The following is an 18406-nucleotide window of genomic DNA, read 5'->3' as shown; positions in this document are numbered from 1 at the left end:
AATCAGGAATGAGGAGCGAGGATATTTTCTAACTTCATCTTGAAGACCTTTATATTGTCCATGTTGTTATTGACTCCCATCATACAAGGAAATCTAAAGCCATAAGTATACTCAATCTTGGTATGAGCATCACATCGTACTGCCAAAGCAAGAAACATTGCCCCAGCGTGCTAATCAATGTCATTCCATTGTTAACAGGTTATAATATAGAAAGGTCACACAATGCAGCCCACTTGTTATATGCACAAGGAACTGATAATCATTCAATACACAGCAAAGGTGCATCATAAAACTTTACATGATGTACATGATGTTCAGAAAAACAAGGAATCATAAGTTGAAAGGTCTTACCTAGTTGTACAAAGGCAGGAGAGGATTCAACAAGAAGAATCAATGCACAGAGATCAAATGATAAGCCTGATTAACCCATGGCCTGTGAAGCTTTGGAGCTGAAATCAAAATATTAGCATTTGGCATATATCTATAATACTCAAACAAAAAAAACGATTCCACAATGTTGCAAACAGCAAATGAATGGAAAAGGAGGGGAAAAACGGTGAACAAGAATGATATTCATGTTACGGGGTTCTATAGAATAGAGAAGAAAACCAAATTCATTTTATCATTGCGTAGATAAATTATTTCAACACCATCTTTTCTGTATGTAACGAGTTTCCAAAGCTTTCTAATGATCTCAGAAGCACAAAAAGGTTCTGGTCAGATCAGTCTCTTCAACTATTTGCAAATAAAGAGCTCAAATTGGAGAATTGCTCGACCAAGAACCATATATGTTTTAGTAATTCACGATAGGGATCAAGGAAGAAGATAATTTCTCTCAACGAGTCTAACCAACGGATTATCAACTATTAAGATACTGCACTTCGTTTTTTTCCTTACATCCCATTTCTCAAATGGCAATCTAGCTAAGAATACCTAGTCTAGAGGAAAGCTATATTTGATAAACAGAGCATCTGAAAATTGGCCCAAAAAAAGGACTGGCCGTCTGAAACTCTTTAACTTTTCTTTACTGGGCATATTCTACACCTATTCATAGCAACCATTACATGGCTGAAAACCGGTCCACTCAAGAAACTATACTTAGTGTCAGTCTGGTAAAGTGTACCCACCATTATAGTTTCCTTGTTCATAAAAATCTCACAGAAGAGAAACCGCTTTTGATGCCATTATCCCTCCACAACATTTGAAACCCTTTGATCCAGAATTCCCATTACTGCAAGAGAAACAAGAAAAAAGTTGGAAACATTCATCAATCGGGCAGACACTTGAAAGGGGAACATAGATGAAATTTCTATGAAAACCAGCCAATGTTCCTAATGATTCTGCATTTTTACCTAGTTCATCAGCTTGAAACCCGGAACGAATTCCAATTGCAAAACGTGTCCAAATATCACGGCAGAGATAATTTAGCAGAACTAATTGACAAAGCACTTTGCAAAAGAAGGTACTATGTAAGCAAAAACAAGTTTGCCGATAGGAGAATATGTCTTGTTTAAGAAGTTTACATTTCGGTCTTCAGATTATCAATTTTAAGAAATGTCTGTACTCTAGGAAATAGGTTTTCATTCAAGCAAATTATCTCTGAAGTGTACCATTTGATTCAATTGACAGTAACTAGGCTCTATTAGCGCCATTGACCTTGGCAAAATTCTTGGATCAAATCTAAAAAAGATGTGTGTTTGGGGTAACTATAGCTTAAAATTTTTTACTTTAACAATGCCTTTGGCCGCTCTATATTTTCTCTTCAACGTAAAACCCAATGTCCATGGAGAACTACTAACATGCTGTAAACAGGGTGATACTTAGAGGCTTTTAATTCAGATGGACAACTTCTCTTCAGAGAAATGTTGGTACCAGCATCTCAATGAGAGAAGATTTGTGGATGATTTGTCTACTAGTACTGGCTAGGGTGGGTTTCAATCTGCTATGTCTTCCAAACATTGCATAGGAACCATGCTCACCCTTATAACAACAGTCTCATACTCTATCGTGAAACTATGCAATGATTAGGGCTAGTTTTTTAGCTCGAGAGGGAGGAAATTGAGCAAGGCAGTCCTTTATCTGCAAGATGAGTCCTCTTGCTTGATGTCGCATTCAGAAAGGCAATAAGCTAGTTCATGTCTCCCACAATACTTTTGACTCATAGTCAGATTATTAAGAGCAATATAACTATAAATTTCAATCTCTAAAAGTCAAGAGTTTTCATGGTTTATTTCCTTTTCCTTAATTTTTTTTGTTAAGATGCATCCTTAGTACATCTCTTGCTTCTTCTCCCTGTACTTGAGCTGTTGTTCTTTAAAAAATACTTGAATAGAAAAACAATGTCCGTAATCTAGATTAGCTACTTCATGTACTGCGTAAATCACAATGAAACAGATCCTGTTTCAACGTTTTAACTTTTGTGTCAACAAAGTTTGAGTGAAACCTTGATGAGTTTTAAACAAGCTTGGAAAACATGAAATGTTAGATCATAGCAGCGTCAGACAGATGAAATATCATTCTGGAAACACAAGCCATACACCGAAACTTAGTAGGCACCTGCTCTCACGTATGCAAGAAGAGACAATTACAGCTAATAAACACAAACAGAGGTTTCCTTATCAAGTACATTGCCCATGGCATATCAGAAAGTATAATTTAATCATGATTAAATTATCACATTTCTTTGCAGATTTCCAGATTTAACCATGACAACACTAAAGACATCAAAAATCTCACTGCAGTGAGAAAACGTGATAAACAAGGGGGAAAGGGAACAGGAAAGAAGAAACTAATGTTAGCTTAACTTGTAGCACTTCCCAGAACTGTACATCTTCTTGGTCATATGAAAAGAGTACAGAAATGTCTAACCAATCACAAAGAATTCAAGGAAAAGGAAACAAGGCAGAGAAATTTAGAATTAATATACACTTGAATTCTTGACGCTTCCAGAAACTCCACTTAAGGACAGAAAAGATGGAAAATTAGTTCATAAACCTCCATTTACTTTCATGGTTATGTGTTGCAATATTTAAATAGTGACAACAAACAGAACCACCACGAAATCACATCCATCAGAAATCAACATAAGGAAGACCTCCAGTAAGCTTTAGTTGTCAATCATCAAATGTCACAATTACAAAGTGGAGCTGAGTAGCTATGAAATCCGCAACAAAAGCAAGTTCAGAAATGCATGCCTTGGAGCTACTTGAATGCAACCCAGTATTGAGCCACAGTCTCCAAATTTATCATTTGCACAGCCATAATATACTTCCTTTATACCTAAAAAGGGGCAAGACAAATCTTATTATTTATGAATAAACCAATTTAGGAAAGTTTAGTTTTATTTCAGTATGACCAACAGATGTACCAATGATTGATAATGCTACTGCACACATATGCATGGTTCACATGTCACGTAAAGGGAGCATGCTGAAAACTTCTCTCCAACTTCTGTAGCTGAAGATCCAGTCCTCTGCCACTGTTCCTGAAGGACATCAAGAGCTTCCATCTCTGCATGTCTTGTTGCCTATGAAAGAGCAAGAAGAAAAACAAAGCAAGCATATCAAATTTAGGAGCTTTGTCAGAAAGATAGTTTCTCACAGTGTAGGTTAGCATAAATTTAGGAAATGCATTTCATGAGGAATGTTTTCTCCTTCAAGTTAACTAATTGAGAGAATATATAAGATAGATTAAGGCATATACTACATGAACTCAACAATTTTTGCCCGGTTGAAGTTGCTGAGAATCTCACATGGAAAAAGAGGCTTCATACTGGATTAGCCACCTTTGCCTTTTATAACAGTATTTTTATATATACCCTGTAGCAAGGTGCCTTTATGCTTTCAGTATGCTCCACAAGATACTAAAAGGGCCATATATTTTTCGTATCAACTATTCATTACTGTCCATAAAATCATTTATAGTAGTGTATTATCACCATAAAACTATAAATAATTGCAGCAATAGACTATTAGACAGGAGATGATCTTTACCAAAAACTAGGCTTAAACTATTTGTGTACATGTGGCCATTGTACGAAGAAATGTGCCCAAAGAGTTGGTTCTTAAATCTTAAAAGGCAATAATGTGACATCCCGAATTTCGGCCCATTTTTGGGTTTTATAAAACGCGTAATTTGTCAGTGTGCTTATAGTAAAATCTCGCCCGGAAACTGATCACTCCCGGTTATCATTTTAAATTAGAGATTTCGCTAGAATCGCACTCGATCGAATTTGGCCGTTATTTAGACCCTGAACTTGGCAGTCGATTTTCGGGAGTTTCGGGACGAAATAAATTGGACGGTGTCGATATTATTGTGGCCAGCGTCGCTATTGCCAGGAATGTGTGAAAAGTGGATTTTTGACCGGGTGCAAATTTGGACTAGTAGGCCTCCCTCGTAGTGTGTTTTGGATTATTTTATTTTAGCCCTTTGTCCTATATTATTATTTGGGGTTTTTCGTGACCGTTAGATCGTTTTTGGGTTTGAACCGTGTCCGTCGGATCGCACTTGAGTGAGAGGTTTGACTTTTGAGTCTCTCTCTCCCTCTCTCTCTCTCCTCTCTCCTCTGCGCCGCGCCACCCACTCCCGTGCGACGTCCCTTCGCGCACGTCTGTCCTTCTCTCTCTCTCTCTCCCTCTCTCTTTCTTTCCCTCTCTCTTTCCCATCTGGTCGCGCACGTCTCCGCCCATGCAGACCCCTGACACTCTCTCTCCTCTTTCCTTCTTCCCCTTTCTCTCTCTCTTCTTCTTCTTTTCTTCTTCTTCCTCTTCCTTCTTCCTCCCCCAGCCCCGACTGGTTCTGCTTCGCTCCGCCCGAGCTCGCCGACCGCCGTGCGCCCATCGCCGCAACCTCGACCGCCGCACCGTCCGCTCCGCCCGACCGGCCGGGTCTCTCCTTCCTCCGCGCCCCGGCTTGCTGCTCGAGCCCGCCGCGTCTTCGCCTCCGCTTCGCCGCCCGGCGCCAGCCTGGGCGCGCTCGCTATCGCCGCCCTCGCCCCCGACTGCCGCCGTCGCTGCCACGGACGCCCCAGATCGCGAGCTCGCCACGCCCGTCGCGGTTCGCCGTTCGCCGTCCGCCGGGTTCGGCCACGGCCGCTGCCGCGAGGCCGCCCCGCCCGTCGCCCCGGTTCGCCACCTCCCTCGCCTCGATCCCTCTCCCTCATCCTCACCTCCCCCGGCTCACTCTTTTTCTCCCCCGCTCAAATCATGCCGCCGCTCGGCCGCCGCCCGCCAGCCGTCGTCACCGCTGTCGCCGCTGTCGCCGGCCGCCGCCAACCAACCAACCAGCCCCTGTGCCGTGGCCGACTCGTCGCCCATGCGACCAAGCCGCGCCCACGCCCACGCCGCGCGCCCGCGCCCGCGCCCCCGTCGCCACGCCCGTGCCCGCGCCCCGTGGCCGAAGCTTCGCCCGGCGCCGTGTCTGCCCGACCAGCGCGGCGCCCATCTCGACCAGGCCAGCCGCCCGGGCCGCGTTCGCCCGTGCGCCCCGCACGCCGCACGGCCATCGCGCCCGTGCGCCAAGCACGCCGACGGCCATTGTGCTTCGCGTTGGCCGGCCACCGCGCTCGTGGGCCCGCGCCCACGCCTGGTCCGAGATCGTTCACCTGGCCATTTTGGGCCCGAGCCGACTTTTCCCGGCCAAACTTAGGTAAGTGACTTCCTAAACCTTACCTAGTACTTTGGGTATTTTTAGACTTGTTTAGGGTGAAATTTAGTACCGGCTTAGGACTTTAATTAGGCGTTGGCTAATTAGACCGATTGTGCTTAATTGGTGAATTATTGTGGCGATAATTGTGCGGCTGATTTAGTGATTGATCGAGATAAATATGCCCGATCGAATTGTCGTGGCGCTTGTGGGTGAATTCGATTAATTGAATGTGCCGACTTGAATGTCGGGTCGATGGGCCGATGTCGGGAGCATGAATTGAGTTGACTGATGTGGCGTGCTAGATTGACATTGGTGAATGGGTGGTGATTGAAATTGATTTATATGACTAAGAGCATGGTGAATTTTGTATTGTGGTGCATGTGCATGAGAAAAGCCCGGATCGATCGGAGGGCCGAGCCCGAGCGTGTTTACGCGGCCGTGAAAGGTGAGTTAGACCCGAGGCGTAGGTTACGGGTCATTGGAAAGGGAAAAATGTCCCGAGGCGTGGTTACGCGGGACCGAGCCCGGCTTGATCTGAGGGCTGCCAACCTAAGGCGTGGTTACGCGGATGTGGCTAGAAAGGCAAGTAATGACCTGAGGCGTGGTTACGTGGGTCAAGAGAAATGTCCTGAGGCATGGTTACGCGGGACTGAGCCCGGCTTGATCTGAGGGCTGCCAACCTGAGGCGTGGTTACGCGGGTCGAGAGAAATGTCCTGAGGCGTGGTTACGCGGGACCGAGCCCGGCTTTATCTAAGGGCCGAGCCTCGAGGCGCAGGGCGCGGCCGTGAGATTGGGCACGAGCGCGTGGCGCGGGCAAGTGTGAAAGGACCCGGGAGGTCGTGGAAAGTTGTTCGGCCACGTATGCGAGTTGAGTGTGATTGAATTGATTGACCGGCGATTGAATGTGTGATTGAATTGGTTGGATTGATTGAGTGCTAGTGTGGTTGGTGCTTGAGTGATTGTGATATGTTATTAGACTATTAATATTGCATTGTCACGTTTAACTAACGTGCAGAGCATGCGTTTGATGGCGAGGTAAGTACAATGACGTGAATTTTATATGTTGTGGGGTAGATTGCATGTACGACTTGTCTGGGTATGCATTGGCTTACGTGGGGTATAGGGGGTTGCTTATTGAGACTCGTTCTCACGGTTATTATATAACCATTTCAGATCCGCGACCATGAGTGACTTCAGACGCTGCAAGGGTATCTCGGAGATCAAGTGCGGGTCAAGTTGCCCCATATTTTTGTGTGCCCCTCTTTTGTATAGCGAAGTAGGATATCCAACCACTACTCCGTTTTAATGTTGTGTATTTGGAATTATTGTTTTGTGCTATCCCTTCGTCATATTTTACTGTCTGGGTTGTTTTATTTCGCTTCCGCTTGCGTAGTTCGTTTGGGTCGGCGACGCGTTCTGGGACGTCGCGTTCAATACGACCGTGGAAGGGGTGTCGCGAGCCCGTTGGGGTTCGGGGCGTGACATCCCTGTTGATTTGGTATCAGAGCAAGGTTAGCTCGAACCAAGATGGTCGAAACTGGAGTGATAAGGAGCGATGACTTTGGGGTAGTTAGTTAGGGAGATTTGTGTGCCATGCGTACCCCAGACTGTGTGATTGTGATTTGCTAAGTGATTTTTATGCAATATTATGTGAGGTGCAGGTGCGTCAGGACTTGAGGTAAGTGCACGAACTATGTTGGTTGTGATTGGTTGTCGATTGTGATTGGCTGCCTGCTTAGTGAATTATTGCTGTGATTCACTTCCTAGGGCTTTAGACTGGTATAGTTGGCCCAGGTCTTTAATTCCCGAGGGGAATTATAGCAGGTAAGTGGGTGGTGTGAACCCTGTGAGTATGAGTAGCCGAGGAAGAGGTCGAGGTCGAGGTCGTGTAGGTCCGCAAGTTAGAGTTGCAGAGGATCCCATAGTGGATGGAATTTTGAGGGCACTCGAGGGAGTTGGAATTTTAATGGGAAGGCAAACTGAGGAGCGAAATGCTACTGTTGCTACTAATGCCACTGATGCTGAGGCCATTATTGTCGCTGTTAATGGAAATGTTGGGAATCAAGGTCAAGGGCAAGTTAATGCGATCGATAGATGCGTCACCGGTTGGAAAATATTTGAAATTGAAACCTCCGAAGTTCGATGGTAAAGGTGACCCTGAGGCTACATTGCTTTGGAGGTATTCGGGTGCACTGGTGAGGAGAAAGTGACCCTGGCTATATATCAACTTTAAGGAAATGTAAATGATTGGTAAGAAGGCCCCCAAAGTGGGATATTTCAGAGGGCATATTTCTAAGCTGGGGTGTCGTTATCGAGGCCTTCAATGGGAGGTACTTTCAGAGAGCGCGTGAGGACAGAAAATGACAGAGTTTCTTCGGCTTCACTAAAATTGAATGTCAGTCGATCAGTACGAGGTAGAGTTGGTAAGGTTGTTTAAGTACGCACCAAGGATAGTTAATGATCGTGTGGATAGGACAAGGAGGTTCCGGGATGGACTGAAACCGAACCTCCGCAGTCAGTTGATGTTAATGAACTTAAGGGATTGTAATGAGCTGTATGACAAGGCTTAAACGGTTGAAAGGGATATGAATGAGAGGGTTACCGTATATGGATCGCGATACGCGCCGACTAGGGACAATAGGAACTTTGGAAAGTCGAACTACTACTCCAACGCCGCATGTCGGTCTTATGGAAAGAGGCATAGGAATGACTATTGCCAAGGTAGAAGTGGAGCATGTTGTGGATGTGGACAGTAAGGTCACCAAGTGAGAAATTGTTGAACCGATAGGTTAGGTTACTAATGCAATCGCAATGACCGCAGTGGGACATTAAGCTTGAGAGCCGCCTCGCAGATTTATCATAATCGACTAAGGACGTAAGGAAAAGTGTATGTTGTGGCTGAGAAGGAAGTGAAGGATGTGCCTTGAAAGTCTAGATGCGTTGTGAAATGGTATTGGGTACAATAGGAGATGATTTTGAAGTTATTACTTGAATGGTCATGTAAGACTTATAATCACTTATGGTGAATAGGTGCAATCATTTTGAAGATTTCTGAATTACTGATGATATTTTTGGACTGGTTTGGAAGGATGAGTATTGCTTAGAAATTTCAGATTTTGTAAAGAACCGAGGTGATTTAATTTGGGAGACTGTTGGATTGAAATTGGAGGGATTAAGTCTCGTCTTTGAGGTGTGGAAAGATAACTATCTTGTGATTAACTCGTTAGTTAAGGAGTCAAGGCTAGAGGACATAGCCGAAGTGTGTAATCTTTCCCGATGTCTTTCCTCGGGAATTGCCGGAATTGCCACCGATAGAGAAGTGGAGTTTGTGGGTGAATTAGCCCCGGGATAGAACCGATCTTGAAAGTGCCCTATAGGATGTCACCGTCGGAATTGAAGGAATTGAAGGTCCAAACGCAGGAGTTATTGGATAAAGGTTTTATTCGCCGAGTGCGTCTCCATGGGGAGCGCCAGTGTTGTTCGTGAGGAAAAAGGATGGATCCTTGAGGTTGTGCATTGACTACAGACAATTGAACCAGGTGACCATTAAGAATAAGTATCCGTTGCCAAGGATAGATGACATGTTTGATCAGTTGCAAGGTGCATCGATATTTTCAAAGATCGACTTGAGGACGGATTACCACCAATTGAGGATTAAGGAGGATATACCGAAAACGGCATTTAGGACGAGATATGGGCACTATGAGTTTACAGTAATGCCATTTGGACTAACTAATGCCCTCGCTCCTTTCATGGATTTAATGAATCGGGTATTCAAGGAATTTTTAGATCAGTTTGTGATCGTGTTCATAGATGATATTCTGGTGTATTCAAAGAGTTCCGAGGAACATGAGGTACATTTGGAAAGAGTTCTACGGACGTTAAGGGAGCATGCACTGTATACTAAGTTTAGCAAGTGCGAGTTTTGGCTGAACCGTGTAGCGTTTCTTGGGCACATAATTTCCGGAGAAGGAATCTCCGTGGATCCGGCAAAGATTGAGGCAGTGATGGATTGGCCGAGACCGACGACAGTTACTGAGGTTCGAAGCTTCTTAGGACTGGCAGGTTACTATAGACGATTTGTGGAAAGATTCTCGGCAATAGCCACTCCATTGACAAGGTTGCTTAAGAAGGAGACTAAGTTTGAATGGACGGAAAAGCGCAAAGAGAGTTTTCAGGAATTGAATATGAGCCAAAGGCGTTGGATGGAATTGCTAAAGGACTATGATTGTGATATATTGTATCATCCCAGTAAAGCCAACCGGGTAGCGGATGCCTTGAGTCGGAAATCGAGCATCGCGCATTTATTGGTCAAAGAGTGAATTTTATTGGAGGGAGCGCGAACTCGGAATTTAAGTTCGAGGTAGGACACCTCTCTAGTCGATGGCGACATTAAGGATTGAACCGGAAGTACAAGCCAAGATTAAGGCGTTGCAGTCTATGGACCCTGAGATTCAGAAGATTTTGGAGATGGATGCACTAAGAGGAAACCGGACTTCCAAGTGTCCGAGGACGGAATTCTTAAGTTTCGAGGACGTTATGCGTGCCCGATGATTGGGGACTTAAGGAAGAGATTTTGTCGAAGGCTCATAGGAGCAATTACAGTATCCACCCGGGCAGCACTACGATGTAACAGAACCTTCGTCAACACTATTGGTGGAATGGAATGAAAGTAGACGTAGCCAAGCATGTGGCCAAGTGTTTGACGTGCCAACAAGTGAAGGCACAACATTGTAAGCCTGATAGAATGTTGCAACCGTTGGAAATCCCAGAATAGAAATGGGAACATATCACAATGGATTTTGTAACGGACCGCTGAGAAGCCGAGGGGACATGATTCTATTTGGGTGATAGTAGATAGATTGACGAAGTCGCGCACTTCCCGGCGGTGCGAAAGGACTTCGAGCTAGAAAGGCCGCAGAGTTATATGTGCGACGTTTGTTCGTCTTCATAGAGTACCGGTATCAATCACTTCGGACCGTGATCCTCGGTTTACTGCGAATTTTTGAAAAAGTCTGCAATCGGCCATGGGGACTAAGTTGCAATTCAGCACGGCCTATCATCCGCAGACGGATGGCTAGTCTGAGAGGACTATTCAGACATTAGAGGATATGCTGAGGGCGTGTGTGTTAGACTTTCAGGGCAAGTGGGAAGAACAGTTGCATTTGGTGGAATTTACCTACAATAATAACTACCACAGAGTATCGAATGGCACCGTTTGAGGCACTATATGGCGGGCGCATGCGAACACCATTGTGTTGGGATGAAGTGGGGAAAGAAGTATAACGGGTCCAGAGTTAGTTCAGCAATCGGTGAAAACAAGAAAGGCTATCCTAGGAAAGGTTGAGAACAGCCTGTAGTCGTCGAAAAGTTACGCGCACCGAAGGCGTAGGCCGTTAGAGTTTCGATTGGCGACCATGTATTTCTTAAGATCTCGCTAATGAGGGGACTATCTCGGTTTGGCAAGAAAGGGAAACTAAGTCCAAGGTATATAGACCCGTTCGAGATTTTGGAAAGGATTGGGACGTTGGCCTACCGTCTCGCCTTGCCGCCGAATTTGTCGCAAGTTCATAACGTCTCCCACGTGTCGATGTTGAGGAAGTACGAACCGGATCCGACCTACGTGCTGAATCATGTGGTAATAGACGTGGACGATAGGGTGTCGTACGTGGAGAAGCCAGTTCGGATCGAGGACAGGAAGGAATAGGTTTTGAGGAGCAAGACGATTCCGTTGGTTAAAGTTATCTCGGGAACATCACGGGACGGAAGGTGCCACATGGGAAAGCGAGGAGGCGATGCGACAACAAGTACCCCCAATTGTTTGAGTAGTCGGGTTTGGATTGTAAATTTCGAAGACGAAATTTTTGTAAGGGGGGAAGAGTTGTGACATCCCGAATTTCGGCCCATTTTTGGGTTTTATAAAACGCGTAATTTGTCAGTGTGCTTATAGTAAAATCTCGCCCGGGAACTGATCACTCCCGGTTATCATTTTAAATTAGAGATTTCGCTAGAATCGCACTTGATCGAATTTGGCCGTTATTTAGACCCTGAACTTGGCAGTCGATTTTCGGGTGTTTCGGGACGAAATAAATTGGACGGTGTCGATATTATTGTGGCCAGCGTCGCTATTGCCAGGAATGTGTGAAAAGTGGATTTTTGACCGGGTGCGAATTTGGACTAGTAGGCCTCCCTCGTAGTGTGTTTTGGATTATTTTATTTTAGCCCTTTGTCCTATATTATTATTTGGGGTTTTTCGTGACCGTTAGATCATTTTTGGGTTTGAACCGTGTCCGTCGGATCGCACTTGAGTGAGAGGTTTGACTTTTGAGTCTCTCTCTCCGTCTCTCTCTCTCCTCTCTCCTCTGCGCCGCACCACCCACTCCCGTGCGACGTCCCTTCGCGCACGTCTGTCCTTCTCTCTCTCTCTCTCCCTCTCTCTTTCTTTCCCTCTCTCTTTCCCATCTGGTCGCGCACGTCTCCGCCCATGCAGACCCCTGACACTCTCTCTCCTCTTTCCTTCTTCCCCTTTCTCTCTCTCTTCTTCTTCTTTTCTTCTTCTTCCTCTTCCTTCTTCCTCCCCTGCCCCGACCGGGTTCTACTTCGCTTCGCCCGAGCTCGCTCGATCACAGCCGGCGCCACGCCAGCCGCCAGTCACAATTTAGCTCGACCGCCACAGATCGCCCGCTGCCATTGCCCGACCGGCCGGTCTCTTCTTCCCCTTCGCGCCCGGCTTGCAGCTCGAGCCCGCCGCGTGCTTCGCCTCCGCTTCGCTCCAGCCCGGCCACTGCCGGCCGTGCTCGGGCTATCGCCCTGCTCCCCGACGCACCGACTGCCGCCGCCGCTGCCAGCGAGCGACATCCAAAGCTCGCCACGTCCGGCCTGTCGCGGTTCGCCGGCATTGCCCGCTGATTCGGCTCAGCCAGGCCTGCTGCCGCTGCGAGCCGCCGCGCCGCCCTGCCGCCGCGGCTCGCCACCTCCCCTCGCCTCGATCCCTCTCTCCCTCATCCTCACCCCCGGCCACTCTTTTTCTCTCCCGTGCTCGCCGCCGTCGCCGCCGTGCCGCAGCCGCCGCCGCTGCCGCCGGCCGCCGCTGCCGCCGCTCTCTGCCTAACTGGGGCCTACCTCTTGGCCCTGGCCGCCCCAGTGCCGTGGCTTGGCCTGCCGCCCACGCGACTGCCGCGCCCACGCCCGCGCCCGTGCCCACGCCTGCCGCCACGCCCGTGCCCGCGCCCGTGGCCGAGCTGCTGCGCGCCGTGCCCGTCCGACTGTGCGCTGTCGCCCATCCGACCAGGCGCTGTCGCCCGTCCGTCGCCCCGTGCGCCTCGCACGCGCACGCCATCGCGCCTGCGCGCCAGCACGCCGATCGGCCATTGTGCCCGCGTTGGCCGGCCACCGCGCCCGTTGCTCAAGGCCGCGCCCGGGTCCCAGATCGTTTCACCCGGGCCATTTTGGGCCCGAGCCGACTTTTCCCGGGCCAAACTTAGGTAAGTGACTTCCTAAACCTTACCTAGTACTTTGGGTATTTTTAGACTTGTTTAGGGTGAAATTTAGTACCGGCTTAGGACTTTAATTAGGCGTTGGCTAATTAGACTGATTGTGCTTAATTGGTGAATTATTATGGCGATAATTGTGCGGCTGATTTAGTGATTGACCGAGATAAATATGCCTGACCGAATTGTCGTGGCGCTTGTGGGTGAATTCGATTAATTGAATGTGCCGACTTGAATGTCAGGTCGGTGGGCCGATGTCGGGAGCATGAATTGAGTTGACTGATGTGGCGTGCTAGATTGACATTGGTGAATGGGTGGTGATTGAAATTGATTTATATGACTAAGAACATGGTGAATTTTGTATTGTGGTGCATGTGCATGAGAAAAGCCCGGATCGATCGGAGGGTCGAGCCCGAGGCGTGTTTACGCGGCCGTGAAAGGTGAGTTAGACCCGAGGCGTAGGTTACGCGGGTCATTGGAAAGGAAAAATGTCCCGAGGCGTGGTTACGCGGACCGAGCCCGCTTGATCTCGGGGTCGCCAACCCGAGGCGTGGTTACGCGGGTGTGGCTAGAAAGGCAAGTAATGACCCGAGGCGTGGTTACGCGGGTCGAGAAAATGTCCCGAGGCGTGGTTACGCAGGGCGAGCCCGCTTGATCCGAGGCTGCCAACTCCGAGGCGTGGTTACGCGGGTGGCTAGAAAGGCAAGTAATGACCCGAGGCGTGATTACGCAGGTCAAGAGAAATGTCCTGAGGCGTGGTTACGCGGGACCAAGCCCGGCTTGATCTAAGGGCTGAGCCTGAGGCGCAGTGGCGCGGGCTGTGAGATTGGGCCTGAGGCGCAGTGGCGAGGGCAGTGTGAAAGGACCTGGGAGGTCGTGGAAAGTTGTTCGGCCACGTATGCGAGTTGAGTGTGATTGAATTGATTGACCGGCGATTGAATGTGTGATTGAATTGGTTGGATTGATTGAGTGCTAGTGTGGTTGGTGCTTGAGTGATTGTGATATGTTATTAGACTATTAATATTGCATTGTCACGTTTAACTAACGTGCAGAGCATGCGTTTGATGGCGAGGTAAGTACAATGACGTGAATTTTATATGTTGTGGGGTAGATTGCATGTACGACTTGTCTGGGTACGCATTGGCCTACATGGGGTATAGGGGGTTGCTTATTGAGACTCGTTCTCACGTTTATTATATAACGATTTCAGATCCGCGACCATGAGTGACTGGAGACGCTGCAAGGGTATCTCGGAGATCAAGTACGGGTCAAGTTGCCCCATATTTTTGTGTGCCCCTCTTTTGTATAGCGAAGTAGGATATCCAACCACTACTCCGTTTTAATGTTGTGTATTTGGAATTGTTGTTTTGTGCTATCCCTTCATCATATTTTACTGTCTGGGTTGTTTTATTTCGCTTCCGCTTGCGTAGTTCATTTGGGTTGGCGACGCGTCCTGGGACGTCGCGTTCAATACGACCGTGGAAGGGGTGTCGCGACCCCGTTGGGGTTCGGGGCGTGACAAATACAATGCTCACAGTGCATTTTTATACCAAGTAAGAATACCAAAGTCAAGCTAACATACAGCCTAAGAAAACAATGTCAGGAACTTCACAAAAACAGATAAAGACCATAATATGGCTCCAGACAGAGCACAATGGTAAATGAAAAACGCAACACATTGTGCATAATAAAGCAAGAATATTGCTATTGTTGGCCTTAGTCATATCTTATGAAAGAATAATGCGAACAAAACCCTTTACAGCCTAATTATGCATGCAAAATTCCACTATTAACAGATTTGTTCAGATATATTATTGAAAACCATTCGCTAATTTAGACTAAAATACAAATCATCTTAATTAGAAAATAAGGTAACACATCTGAAATGCACCTAGTTACTGAAAATCAGTTTCTTACCCAACTGGAACTTCAAGCTTTCGAAAGCAAGCTTTGCGTTATATACGAAAAGCAAATAGGTCTCATTACTGGCTAGGAAAAGAAATCATGAGGATAAGAGTCAGAAATAATTCAAGAGGAAATCAGCATCAAGTTGCTACCAGTAGAAATATTCAGCATGTCTCGTAGCTACTGATCAAATGAATGCATGTCTCATAGCTATGTGATCAAGATCTTGCAGGTCCTGTATAATCTACTGGTCACAAATTCCAAGCAATGGTTATTACCACATACTCATCCTGTCATTCAGATGCGAATCCCACCTAACTGTTGAACTGATATGGATTTAACAACACTCAAGCAAAAACAGCAACTAATTTGAGAAACTACATGTCGCTGACTCCAGTGACTCTTATCATTGGTACCTCAGAAGCTTTTCTTTCATTAATTAGGTTTCACTCAAACATTCAAGAAGCTTCTGGGAGCTTTAGCTTCTAGGTCAATTTCGTCCATAAACGCTATAGCACATAAGCATAAAAAGTGAACGCTAAACTGTTGCAAAGGCCTCAGAAATCAGAATTGACAATCAGCTATTCGTGCTTTTGTCTCTATTCTACTGAATAACTTATGTAAACTCCGTGTTTCTTGTGATTTTTTTCTTTTTCATACCCACAGTCCACAAGGAGAAAGAAAATAACCACCTAACCAGGTTATCCATGGGCACAACTCATGCTCTAAGTAAATTTGGTTTTTAATTCTCCGTAGATGCCAAAGTCAACAAGTGGTAAAAGGACTCAACTGTCCAGCAACCTTTCCTGGTGGCTTGCCATCTCACTGCATCTCCTCCATTACTGAATGGTTTTGCCTCTTCAAGCGCCGCATAAAACATGGAGATAGAGCCCTATCCCAGCGATCGAAGTTTATCTCAATTCAATAGTCCTGGAAAACCTTTTACCCGCTGCACATCTGTATGAATTGTACATACTACATATCCACATTCCCTAGACACCTCAAAAGCAAACCCCCCTTAACACCACTGTGGCTGGTTGTCCGCTGCAATGCCTGGATTCGCGTAAGGGAGTCCCAACCTATAGCACCCGGATTGGCTCAGTTTTCGCCTGAAAAGCGAACTAAACCAAACCATGCACAAGCTACTTCCCATTGTTTCACTTTCCCTCTGCTTGTTTTTCCCATTGAACCTAGACTTCACCTACTTCTTCGAATAAATTGCTACTTATCAAAAGAAAGAGAGAAAAGAAATACCTTCTAGGGATCGTTGCTGATTTTGCAGCGTGTAATGTCGATTGCCAGTGAATTCACCACCAAGCATCCCCAGACTAAACTTACGAAGAAGCACCTTATCCAACGTCTCTCTAACAAATTCACGGACACATTCTTCAAGCTCCCGCGCAATTGTAGCGCCATGCGAATCGAATTCAAAATCGAGCTGATCTATAGCAATTTGCATGAAGCCCAAAACCTCAAGAGAGAATCGTTCACCCCAAGCTGCTTTTTCAGTTTCCGTGGCTTCGGTCGGTGGTGGTAGTCCGTCGCCTCCCACTCGCCGGTCTCCGTAGCCGTCGATTCGCTCGTCGCCTCCGTCGGCAGGTGGTGATTTTCCGTTTCGTCAGAGATCGGTGGTGGTGTCGGATGGAGGAAGATGAGGAGGAGTCGTGATGCTGAAAGTGGCATCGGTGGAGAGAGAAAATCTAAAAAAAAAAACAGAGAAGAAGAGATAAAAAGAGGAGAAAACGAGAAGAACAAGTAAGAAAAGAAAAAATCTGGGAGCTCACTTACCTACGAATTGCTTCCGTCGCAAGTTTCTTGATCATTCTCTTCTCCATCGGTCGAATCGGAAGTCGACGTGGTCTTGATTCGCTTGCCTTGAGCGGGAATAAGCCCATGCTTTCTCTTGGGTGCTATTTGTTCATCTCTCTCGTTTCTCCTTTGATGATCTTGCAGGTCCTCCTCTAGAGCTGTTTCGATCGAACCAAGGTCTTCTTGTAGATCTCTTTTGGTCCAACCACCTTCGTGCATAAATAAACTCTCGACTTCCGAACGTATTGATTCGTGATCAATCTCGTAAAGTAAAGCTGGATCGATTAGCCGATCATCTTGGAGCATGATTTTTAGATCATCCTCCAGTTTCTTTCAAAATATTCGGAATCCTCACTTTTTTATGTATTTACCGAATACTGCAAGGCTAAATTGTGCATGACTCCCGTCAATTTCACCAAAATCGACTTCTCCCCACAACACCAGGGGTGTGAGATAACGAAGTTTGATATGATTTAACTCCAACGGTGTGTAATAGAATGAAAAACTTTCCTCCTTTTGGCCATTAACATGGGTAACAAAATGATATGAGTCTTTCATTTTCTCCTCATAATTATTCTTATCGAGAGTGACACAGAGAGCTAATCCAAAAAACTTGTCATATAAGTCATTTGAAGTCATGAAAAATATGGAATCCTCTTCAATAGGGAGAACCCACTCCGGCATCTCTCCTCGAGGGAGAGAGATAGTGTAATTAAAAAGTTGAAACAAACTCGAGGGAAAGGATTTAGGAAAAATATCCTTCTTGACTTTTGATTCTCATGTCATAATATTTCTAATGACACCTAAATCACTTCATTTGGACATCATTAGGGTAGTTAATCATATCTGAACGGAAGCAATCCGAATTAGATAATAACTGAATAGGTGGTCTCCTTATGAAGCCCACTTCTCATTGCTTGATTGGTTGAAAAATAAGGCTCATGGGCCTGAATGTATGCTTATTTCATTGCTATGCATGTGCTTGCTAGATGTATGTTAGGCCCGATGTATGTTCGGCAGGTAGCCCATTATGGTCACTTAAAACCCGACTTTAGGGGTTAATCGATATGAGTTGCCGTTTTGTGAATGCAAATGGTAGCCCGTTATCGTTAACCATTGATCAAATAATGTTAAATGATTAGGAGGGTGGGTGAATCGAAATGCATGTAAAGCAAAGGCTGACCACGAGGCCGGTGTTTGATTAGTGAATTGTTTGCGCCATTGCTTTTCTTTGGTTGTTCCTTTGTGCATTGTTTGTCGTGAATGTATGTTGTGAATCTAAACGCTCACACTCGAGAGGCGGTCCATGGAGGGGATAATCCAAAATTGTAAAAGACCAAGTCGATAGACCGATGTCCAATCCGGTTTCAATTTGTATTCACTTGACAGTGGCGATAGACCAATGTTCGATCCGGTTTCAGTTTGTATGCAATTCATTCATCCCCGATCATGTCTCGGGTTTTCAATTTGTGTTGTAATAAACACCGGACGAGTTGCGGGTTTTACTTTTTTGCACTTAGAATTAGATCGTCTTTTCAATACTTTAAGTGTTTAC

At 46.1% G+C, this 18406-nt stretch overlaps 2 long non-coding RNA genes across 4 annotated transcripts; both read right to left on the bottom strand.

Moving 5' to 3' along the window:
* Nucleotides 1-170: 170 nt before the first annotated feature.
* On the bottom strand, nucleotides 171-1233 carry LOC130140590 (uncharacterized). The gene is made up of 2 exons (XR_008818570.1): nucleotides 1128-1233; nucleotides 171-449 (listed from the first exon to the last, which is right to left on the bottom strand). It is a non-coding gene; the product is annotated as an uncharacterized LOC130140590 (long non-coding RNA).
* A 1998-nt stretch (nucleotides 1234-3231) lies between these two features.
* On the bottom strand, nucleotides 3232-17247 carry LOC115667795 (uncharacterized). Of its 3 annotated transcripts, none has more exons than XR_008818567.1 (5): nucleotides 16831-17247; nucleotides 16297-16742; nucleotides 15844-16121; nucleotides 3368-3526; nucleotides 3232-3279 (listed from the first exon to the last, which is right to left on the bottom strand). It is a non-coding gene; the product is annotated as an uncharacterized LOC115667795 (long non-coding RNA). The 3 variants fall into 3 exon arrangements; XR_008818568.1 differs by lacking the exon at nucleotides 15844-16121 and adding an exon at nucleotides 15055-15122 and having other exon boundaries at nucleotides 16831-17243; XR_008818565.1 differs by lacking the exon at nucleotides 15844-16121 and having other exon boundaries at nucleotides 16831-17239.
* Between the last annotated feature and the right edge of the window lie 1159 nt (nucleotides 17248-18406).

The sequence above is a fragment of the Syzygium oleosum genome, unplaced genomic scaffold (genome assembly GCF_021117445.2).
Source record: "Syzygium oleosum isolate NSW1041296 unplaced genomic scaffold, Sole_v2.1 Sole_v2.01, whole genome shotgun sequence".
Taxonomy (NCBI): domain Eukaryota; kingdom Viridiplantae; phylum Streptophyta; class Magnoliopsida; order Myrtales; family Myrtaceae; genus Syzygium; species Syzygium oleosum.
The sequence above is the reverse complement of the archived record's forward strand: the minus strand, read 5'-3'. Positions and strand labels throughout refer to the sequence as shown.